This window comes from Cebus imitator, unplaced genomic scaffold, assembly GCF_001604975.1.
Source record: "Cebus imitator isolate Cc_AM_T3 unplaced genomic scaffold, Cebus_imitator-1.0 Scaffold0, whole genome shotgun sequence".
NCBI classification, from domain to species: Eukaryota; Metazoa; Chordata; class Mammalia; order Primates; family Cebidae; genus Cebus; species Cebus imitator.
In genome coordinates, this window is record NW_016107315.1 from 18822177 (window position 1) to 18832942 (window position 10766).

Below are 10766 nucleotides of genomic sequence, written 5' to 3' on the forward strand. Positions count from 1 at the left end.
GATCTCTTGACCTCGTGATCCACCCGCCTTGGCCTCCCAAAGTGCTGGGATTACAGGTGTGAGCCACCGCGCCCGGCCATATTATTTCTTTAATTATCTCAATAACTCTATTTTACAGATGAGAAAACGGAGACTCAAAAGGGTAAATAAATGACCTCATTTTCACAGCAATTAAGTATTCAGACCAAGATATAGACCCAGGTTATCTGATATTTATGACTTTTCTTTCATTATGCCACATTGCCTCTAGCCCAGTTCTTTATTACTTTTATTTATTTATTTATTTTGAGACAGAGTCTCACTCTGTCCCCAGGCTGGAGTGCAGTAGTGCAATCTCAGCTCACTGCAACCCCTGCATTCTGGGTTCAAGTCATTCTCCTGGATCAGGCTCTCAAGTAGCTGGGATTATAGGCGCCCACCACCACACCCAGCTAATTTTTGTATTTTCAGTAGAGATGGGGTTTCAGCATGTTGGCCTGGCTGGTCTCGAACTCCTGACCTCAGGAGATCCACACATCTTGGCCTCCCAAAGTGCTATACAGGCATGAGCCACTGGGCCTAGCCTTTAGGCCAGTTCTTCATCTTTTTGTGTCATGGAGGCAGTCTGATGAAGTCTATAGTCCCCTTCCTAGAATAATTTTTTTAAAAATAGATTCAATTTAAAAAGGAGTCCAATTATACTAAAATGTGGTTGTCAAAACATTAAACAAATGTGTGATATAGTAATATGTGTGTTTTTTTACTAACACATAAAATAACAAGATCTCAGCCAGGTGCAGTGGCTTACACCTGTAATCCCAGCACTTTGGGAAGCCAAGGCGGGTAGATCACCTGAGGTCAGGAGTTCGAGACCAGCTTGGCCAACATGGTGAAACCCCATTTCTAATAAATATACAAAAATTAGCTGGGTGTCCCAACTGCTAGGGAACCTGAGGCAGGAGACTCTCTTGAACCTGGAAAGCAGAGGTTGCAGTGAGCCAAGATCATGCTACTTCACTCCGGCTTGGGCAAAAAAAGCAAAACTGTCTTAAAAAGATTAAAAAAAAAAAAGAAATAAGATCTAATAACTACCATAATTTCAAAATAGTGATGAACATAAACAATGTTTTGTGTTATCATCAAAAGTTGTAATGTGATTTCTTTTTTAACCTTTTATTATTATTATTATGATACTTTATGTTCTGGGGTACATGTGCAGAACGTGCAGGTTTGTTACATGGGTATACATGTGCCATGGTGATCTGCTGCACCCATCAACTCGTCATCTAGGTTTTAAGCCCCACATGTATTAGGTGTTTGTCCTAATACATGTGGGGCACATCCCCAGCACATCCCAGTGTGTGATGCTCCTGTGTTAGTTTGCTGAGGACAATGGTTTCCAGATTCATCCATGTCCCTCCAAAGGACATGAACTCACCCTTTTTTATGCCTGCATAGTATTCCATGGTGTATATGTGCCACATTTTCTTTATCCAGTCTATCATTGATGGGCCTTTTGTTGGTTCCAAGTCTTTGCTATTGTGAATAGTGCTGCAATAAACATATGTGTGAATGTATCTTTAGAGTAGAATGATTTATAATCCTTTGGGTGTACACCTAGTAAGGGGATTGCTGGGTCAAATGGAATTTCTATTTCTAGGTCCTTGAGGAATCACCACACTGTCTTCCACAACGGATGAACTAATTGACACTCCCACTAACAGTGTAAAAGCGTTCTTGTTTCTCCACATCCTCTCCAGCATCTGTTGTTTCCTTTTTAATGATCGCCATTCTAACTGAAAAGCTGTAATGTGATTTCTATTGGTGACAATGTCATAGGTACTGGCAATGCCTGTATTCTTAACTGAAGGAAATATTTAAGTTAGACAGTAGTGAAAATGGAGCTGTCAGGTTTTTTCCTTCGATTTTTTCCCGTCAGTGCTCACAGACCTCTGAACTCTATCTATGGACTCCAGGTTAGAAGGAAGTTGCTACAATTTGTGTGCAGGTATTGAGTGAGCTCCTTAGAAACCCTCTCTTTTTTCTCTGGTTGGAGGGAGTGTGCAAACCACTTCCAGTCTGGGGAACTCTGTGCCAGTTGGGGGTGTCTTGAGTGAGTCTATGCCCCACCGGCTCTGCCCTTGCCTTACCTGGGATTTAAGGTTGCCAGATTTAGCAGAAAAAATGACAGAAGACCCAGTTAAGTGTGACTTAAACTGTTTTTAGTCCATGTCCCATGAGATACTTGACACATACTGGTCCCCCCTGGGAATGTGGGGAGCAAGGGAGGCAGGAGTGTGAAGAGTCCACGGCCGGCCACAGTGCTCATGTGGGAACTGAGCCACTGCGGCAAGGACACAGCTTCCTCGGGTCTGGCAGGAAATAGGGTCCTGTGGACCAGGCAGTTGGGAGGCAGCCTCATGTGGTGGACAGAGCTCTGGCCGGAGACAGGAGTCCTGGATGCTGGCTTTGCCAGTTACTCGTGGCAGGACTCTGGGCATGCTTAGAACATGCGAGGTGCAGCCAGGAGCCAGTGTGCTTGGAACAGGGTAGGGGAGTGACGTGGTACATGTGGCAGATCACACAGGGCCTCAAGGGCCACTGACGGGAACTTTTACATCCTGAGAAGGGCGGCCTTTGAGCAGAGCCCTACATGACCTTCTTCAAGCCCTAAATGGAGAATTGTAGCTGCCCTGTAGAGAACAGCTGGTGTGCCTGATGCTGCCAGGCAGCCCGCGTGGATCACAACCCAGAGACTTGCAGCGCACCTGGAAGACGGACAGGGCAGTGTGTGGAGTGCTCAGAGCCAGGGCTCTCAAGACAGAAGATCCCAGGTCTGTGGGCTTGAGGGCCTCAACTGTGACATGGTGATGGTAGCACCTACCTGGTCAGGTTATGGTGAGGGCTGGCTCACAACAGAGTGCGTGGCACAGAATAGGCACTGAAAATAATAGTAGCTGGTTATTTACATAATAATACAAGGTGGCAGAGCTCCTCATGAGAGGCGCAGATGCTGGTGTTGGTAGTGTTGGAGGGAGATGGGCCAACCTCCAAAGATGGCAGGACCCAAGGCTCAGGTAGATGGACAAGGAAAGGGAGCCAGAGCCCAGGACCTGGAAGGAAGAAGCGCAGTGTGTTCTCTGCAAAGACCCAGGGGCGAGGTCAGCATGATATCTCAAATGGAAGCCCCTAGAAGCTGGCGGGGGTTGGGGGGAGATGCAGGAGAGGGCATGGGCAGGTGCTGAATTAAGCTGGTGGGAAGGTCAGATTCTGAAAAGCATGAACGTAAGTTGTCTAATTGGAGGTGACAGGGAGTGGGAGAGGGACCAGAGGCAGTGGGAGGGAAAGGCTGATAGACCCACAGCCGGGCTCAGCTCTTTCCCATCCCTGAGAAGAGTGGGAGGGGTTGGGGGAGGGGACCTCGGCAGGTGTCCAGGCACCCAGGAGCCCCAGATTGCTATGCAGGAGGAGGTAGGCCTGTTTTTCCTGAAACCTGATCTTCCAGGCAGCTGTCCCCCTCAGCCTGACATAGCAGGGCACATTCCTTCCCAAGGCATCATTCTCACCAGCCTCCCCCGGGGCTGGCTTTTTAAAAGGACAGAGCCTGGTCCAGGAAGGAGTGGCAATGGGAGGGCCTCCACTCATGTCTCAGAGAGCCCTCGGGGGAAGTGCCCCTCTGGTACAGGCAGCCCCTGACTTTCCTCTTCCCACCTTAGAGCCTGTGAGCAGAAAGCCAAGGCGCCTACATTTGGGTCTGTGCAGCCTCTTAGGCTGTGACTCCCAACCTCCACTTACCCAGTTCCTAAATGTCCCGTAGGTAGCAAAGGAGGTCGGGGAACTATTTTATCGTTTATAAAAAATCTCATACAAGTCATATGAGAAATCATATCACTGCACTAAGGCTAATTCCTAGTCATTCTTCAGATAACAACTTCGCCTGTAATCCCAGCACTTTGGGAGGCCGAGGCGGGTGGATCACGAGGTCAAGAGATCGAGACCATCCTGGTCAACATGGTGAAACCCCGTCTCTACTAAAAATACAAAAAATAAGCTGGGCATGGTGGCGCATGCCTGTAATCCCAGCTACTCAGGAGGCTGAGGCAGGAGAATTGCCTGAACCCAGGAGGCGGAGGTTGCGGTGAGCCGAGATCGCGCCATTGCACTCCAGCCTGGGTAACAAGAGCGAAACTCCGTCTCAAAAACAAACAAACAAACAAACAAACAAACAAAAACAGATAACAACTTCGGTGGCAGTCCTCTAGGAAGCTTTCCTACCTGTGAGTCAGGTAGATTCCCAGCTGGAACATCTGGCTTCTGTAAATAGGGTAACTATTTACGGAATAGTTAATATTCTGTATGAGGAGAGTTTAAGAAGGGACTATTGACAATGTGTTTGGCTGGATCGAAGGACACTGACAAGGGGTGGTGAAATAGTCAGCAACAGCAGCTCAAGTCCTCATTCCATCGGAGTCCCACAGGGGCAAGGGAAGTGGGTAGCTACCAGAACCCTGCAAGACCTATAGCTGTAAGAAGGGGCCTCCTGACAAGCTCTGTGGTCTTCAGTAGAGAACCACAGCCACAGCAGTCCCAGATCCATGGTGGCTGATCAGGGAGGGAGCTGACCTCATCCCCCTCCTGCCAGGGAATCCCGTTGGCAAAAACCCAACTGGAAGAGAGAGGGCAGAGGACCCTGGTTGGTGCAGTCCTTCGAGTGAGCCTGGGGCATGCAGCGGGGTGGGTGCAGGTGCAGAGTACATCTAGAGGGGCATAAGGAGAACAGATAGCATCCCTCCCAAGGCTGTGTCCCAAAATCCTGTGCTTGCCTGGAACGTAGCATAGTCATGCTATATCGCCATTGGCTGTTTCCTAGTCTGTATATCCTTCAAGACTCAACTCTCCTGGAGGGCAGGGGCTGTGCTTTGTTCATACATAGTCAATAAACTCCAGTGGGGAAAATAAATTACAAGGCTGCAGAGATTCACTGTAACATCACCTATCTTTGCTTGGGATGCAATTAAATCATCTCCATGTGGAAGCAGCGGTTATCTCCTGCCACCAGCAGCTTTGGATTACTAGGTCTGTAGGCGCGACTAGTAAAACACGAACCAGCAAATTTAATTAGTCATTTAATGAACTCAATTTGTTTAGTAGAAAAAAATCCTTCAACACAAGTCATGAGGTGAGAGTGAGAACAATCAAAGGAATCCCCTGTGCTGAAAATCTCTGAAAGCACCTCCTCAGCCATGACGGCTGGGCCGTATCGAGGGTGTTCACATTTCTTACGTAACTCAGAGCTGGCCAAAGCATGGTTCTCCCAGGCTAACCAAGCCTTCAATTACAAACTCGTCTTTGTGGAGCAGCCCCTATGGGCCTACCTGCCTCTCTCGGTCTCTGCTGCCCCTGTAAAGCCCAGGCCACCAGTCGATACCTCCAACCTGTCCTCTGCCCAAGAAGCACCAAGAATCTCACCACCTTCCATCGCTGGCCACTCTCACCTCCTTTCTTCTCTTTGCCCAGTAACATTGGATCTCACCATGCTTCTGCTGGAAACCTCATAATAGCTTCCGATTTCACCTAGAATGCAGCCCAGGTTCCTTATCAGGCTGGGCAGCTCCCTACCCGCTTCACAGCTGCACTTGGGTTCTCAGCCAGGACTGTTTCCCTGCCTTCTGCTCCTTGCTAGGACTTCGGATCTCAGTTTCAATGTCATTTACTCAGAGGAGCCTTCTCAGAGCCCCCGTTATGTTCTCACAATGGCTTGTGTTTTCCCATCACAGCGCTCCTTGCAACTGGGAAAACCTCACTGCAACTCATTGTGTGACTGAACAGGGCCTGTCTGTCCATGCTGCTGCGAGCTTCGTGAGAGCAGGTACTGGGACTGATTTCTCAACTGCTGGATTCCCAGTGGCCTGGTCTGTTACCTTCACTACACATCTGTTGGGCAAATAACAAAGTAAAGGTCTTTCCTGGAACGCCAGCAAGCTTGCTGCGGAGACAATAGCTGACATACAAAACTCTTCAGAGCAGCGCAGAGTGATCTGGGTATAGCTGTCTCCAGATACTTTGGCCCTTGTTCTTGGAGCTTTAGAAATTCAGAGAAAGGAAGAAAGGCTCTGATGGACCTAATGAAGACTCTCCTTGAGGCCACTCATTGCAGGGGGAAGGGAAGAGGGTGGGAGAAGTAGCTTTCGTCGTGTACCCAACAGGCCAGAAACCTATAATATAATATCTTTTTTAAGCTTCATGATTGGCTGACTTTTACAAATGAGGAAATTAAGGACCAGAGAAGTAAAGTAAGTTGTCCAAGATCACACAGTGAGGAGGTGGCAGAGCCAAGAATTGACCCAGGTGGGTCAGATTCAAGCTTGCGTTCCTCTCACTAGGCACAGAACGGGAAGTGTCGTGGTAAGATGTCACTCCTAGGCCAAGGGGACAGTGGTCCAAATGGTCAGGAAAGCATCCTATCTATGGTAATCTGGGAACCTGGCTTTGTTCTGATACTGAACTCAGATCTGAGACGCCATCCAGGTGTATGTTACATGGATCCTGAGAGGTCCAGCAGCAAGCAGGGCAGTTAGGCCCACCTCAGAGCAACTGCACGCCCTTGGAGATGGCCTGAAATTGGCCAGGCTCCGGAATGAGGGTCTGGGCACTGCTCCCAGCATCTGACCTTGGAAGGAAGCAGCAGAGCTGCAGTTTTGGAGATTTTCCTTCCCCAACAAAGACCCATTGCAGCCTGCTGTGAAGGATCCAACACAGGTAGAGAGAGCCAGCGAGGTGGGGTGGGGGGCTCTGGCTTAGTGAGATGGGGGAGGAGCAGGAGGGGGTCACTCCTGCCAAGCTGACCTCAGCTGGGTAATGTGATCAGCCTGTCATGGTTCTGAGCCCTGATTTGGGAAGAACAAAGAGGCCAGGCCCCTCTGCCTCCTCTAGCCCAGGAATGCAGCTGGGGGCCAGGCCGTGACCAATCGGGAATGCAGGTTGGGAGCGCAGCGAATGCAGTTTGTAGAGCAAGGCTTTCATGCATTGATGGGAGCCCCGCTCACAAAGCCAGGCTGACATGCCCCCGCGCTTCCAACTTTGATATTCCAGCCCCGCCTTGGGGGAGCCACACATCCCCAAGCTGTCTGTGCCCCGCTGTGGCCCTCGAGTGGTGATGGGGTGGAGAGTGGAAGGCTCAATCCAAACGCCCTCAACCCCACCAGTATTCCTCGGTGCCAGCATCTCCTTGCATCTCCTTGTCCGTCTCCACCTCAGGAAGTCTGAGGAATGGGCAGGGGGAAAGAGTCTCCTCCAGCTCCTGTGGGTTGGGAGAGATGGATGGAGAGACAGACAGATGGACCACGAGAGAGGCTGCCGGCCTCAGGCAGCCCCTGCTCTGAGCAGGTCACAGAAACTTCTAGAGGCTACCCCCTCCAGGGAGATGAATAATGTTAGGGATGGAGGTCTGACTCTTGGCTTGGACATCTGAATACTTTCTGCATTCCAAAGCTCCTAGCTCCCCCTCTCCAGCCCCAGCCTCTTGTCCCGCTGGCCGATTCACTCAGTGTGGGGTCCTTCAGGACTGCCCTTTTCTGCCTTCTCAATTATCCACTGCCCCTTCCCGCCTGCCTTCTCTGTGCTCCTGCGCCTCCTCTCCCCCTGGGTGTTAATAATGACAGTGCTTTACAATTTACAAAGCACAATCACCTGCAGTAACTCATTTGATTCCTATAGGAGCCCGGTGCAGCAGGGACTCTGATCCTCCTCGTATGCAGGAAGAGAAGAGAAGGTAGAGGCTTGTTGAGGAGGTGGTGGCCTGTGTGGCAAGAGTGGGAGAGGGAGAATGTCCAGGGGGAGAAGTCGCGGCCAGCGGCTTGGAGGAACTGTGAAATAGAGGCATTTCCATTGAATGTATCTGTGTTTGCCTGCTTTATCCTGACTCCCTGAAGAAAGTTTGCTCTCTTGAAAAGACCTGAAAGCCACACTGAAATGCAAATGACTGAGGACAGTTTTCAAATGACGCCTCTCAGAGAAGGTAGTTCTTAATTACAAATGCAATCTCCGAGAGGAGATGCTGGAGAATCTCCACCATCAGCAGAGTCGAGTGAAGAGGACAGAGCAAAGGGCTTCCCAGAGAGCTCCTTGGCCTTCCAAGGCCAAGAGTTCAGAGGGTCCCAGCCAGAATTTATAGAGAGGAGAACATGAGAAAAGAAAGCCCTGGGTCGCTCTCTGGTTTCCTCTTCCACAAAACATTAGAAGCAGAGGCACCTTAGCAATGATCTAGACCTTCGGTTAAAAACGCATTCTCTCTTGTCTCTGCTGCTTGCACTGTTTCAGGCCCTCTGGCAGCTCCTAGTTTTTTGTCATCCATTTCCTAATGAGAAAGCAGGGCGTTCTTCTCCTGGATTCAGTGAGAACATTCCCAGGAAAAGGTTTCTGCATCTGTCCCACCACCCAGGACCAAGCATGGCAGCCCCGGAAACAGAAGACCCAGTGGAAACCTGGACTCCTGGGTGGCTAATGAGCTGGGCAACCACCCCATGTTGCGCCACACAAAGCAAGTTCACTACAGCATTGTTTGTAATATGAAATTTTAGAAACAACCCAGAAGTTTATCAACAGGGAAACCAGTGAATACATTGGGGTACCTCTTAGGAAATCCTCAGCAGCTGTTAAAAAGATTGAGGTAGAACTGTACATCTCTAGATGGAAAATCTCTATAATATGGTAAGTTTTTGTTTTAAAAAAAGCATGCTTCAAGAGAGTCTGCACACTATTATCTCATGTATGTAAAATGAAGCAAAATAAAAGCCTATGTTTTTATCTATTTATGGACAGTATTTAAAATTCATTTTTTAAAAGCTTGAAAGGCTATACACCTCTATATTCATATTTATTTTTTAAATTTTTAATCAAAGGGATATATTGCTTTTGTATTAAAAAATAAATAGAAATGAAAAGGAAGCTGGGCACGGCGGCTCATGCCTGTAATCCCAGCACTTTGGAGGCTGACGCAGGTGGATTATCGGAGGTCAGGAGTTCAAGACAAGCCTGATCAACATGGTGAAACCCCGTCTCTATTAAAAATACAAAAAAGTAGCCAGCGTGGTGGTGGGTGCCTGTAATTCCAGCTACTTGGGAGGCTAAGGCAGGAGAAACGCTTGAACCCGGGAGGCAGAGGTTGTGGTGAGCCAAGATCAAGCCATTGCACTCCAGTCTGGGTAACACCAAGAATCCGTCTTAAAAAAAAAAAGAAGAAGAAGAAAAGAAAAAACTCTAATGCTTGTATTTTGTGCTAAGGAATATGCAGTACAAAGAACTTAAATAACCTGCACAAGATCATATGTAGAAAAATAGTGGTATTTAGACCCCAATTGTCTAACTGCCCAGCAGGTGGACTTTCTTTAAGCATCTGTCCAGTGTAGCTGCAGGCATGGGAGGGTGGTGAGGCTGCCAGGGGAACCCAGTCCACATGGCAGCAGGGATGTGTCTGTGAGGAAGGTGCAAATCCTGAAGTCTGTCTCTTTATCTAGTCTCACTTGTTCTGAAATCTGATGTGAAGGTAATTCTGTTCCAGTATTTTCTGGCTAGGTGATCTTATAGCACTATGGCAAGTTTATTTTTTATGGACAAATAATAATTGTGCATATTTATGGGGTGACAACTTTCTTAATATTCCTGTCCGGGCTTCAGTTTCTCATAAGAAGGAAATTAAAGTGAGGAATAACCGAAGTAATGTATTGTGGCCCCAGGTGGGGCCCCTTTCCCCGGCTTCCTCTGTGCCTCATTCTGACAGTCAACGAAGGGAAATAAGGAACCCGCAGAAGGGTGAGGAAGGAGCTGGGGAGAAGAGACCACGGGGGAGCTGAAACCAGGAGGAAGCATTTGCTGAGGGAGAAGTCGGGAATTTGGGCTGACAACAAACCTGGAGACGGGCTGTCCCAGAGGAGGATGTGGTCCGAGCAGTGGACACCAGGCCAGGAGAATAGGCCCGTGCACAGTGAGCATACAATGAACCTGACAGTAGCTGATGTGGCTGAGTGGTGAGCTCCGTGGTTAGACCACCTTAGGCCAAAATGTGAAGCAAAGGTGTTGAGGCCTTGGATCCTGGTGAAAGCAATTTAGGGGAAGTAGGAGAGCAGGGCTTTACCACATACCCACTGTGAGGACTGGAGCAAGAACTTCTCCAACTTCTCCATCAGAAGTTAGCATGAGCCGGGCGCGGTGGCTCATGCCTGTAATCCCAGCACTTTGGGAGGCTGAGGCGGGTGGATCATGAGGTCAAGAGATTGAGACCATCCTGGTCAACATGGTGAAACCCCATCTCTACTAAAAATACAAAACATTAGCTGGGCATGGTGGCGCGTGCCTGTAATCCCAGCTACTCTGGAGGCTGAGGCAGGAGAATTGCTTGAACCCAGGAAGCAGAGGTTGCGGTGAGCCGAGGTCGCACCATTGCACTCCAGCCTGGGTAACAAGAGCGAAACTCCGTTTCAAAAAAAAAAAAAGTTAGCATGAGGCTGGGCACGGTGGCTCATGCCTTTAATCCCAGTGCTTTGGGAGACTGAGGCGGGCAGATCATGAGGTCAGGAGTTCAAGACCAGTCTGGCCAACATGGTGAAACCCCGCCTCTACTAAAAATACAAAAATTAGCCAGGCGTGGTGGTGGCCACTTATAATCCCAGCTACTCAGGAGGCTGAAGCAGGAGAATCGCTGGAATCTGGGAGGCGGAGGTTGCAGTAAGCTGAGATCATTCCATTGCATTCCAGCCTGAGTGACAGAGCGAGGTTCCGTCTCAAAAACA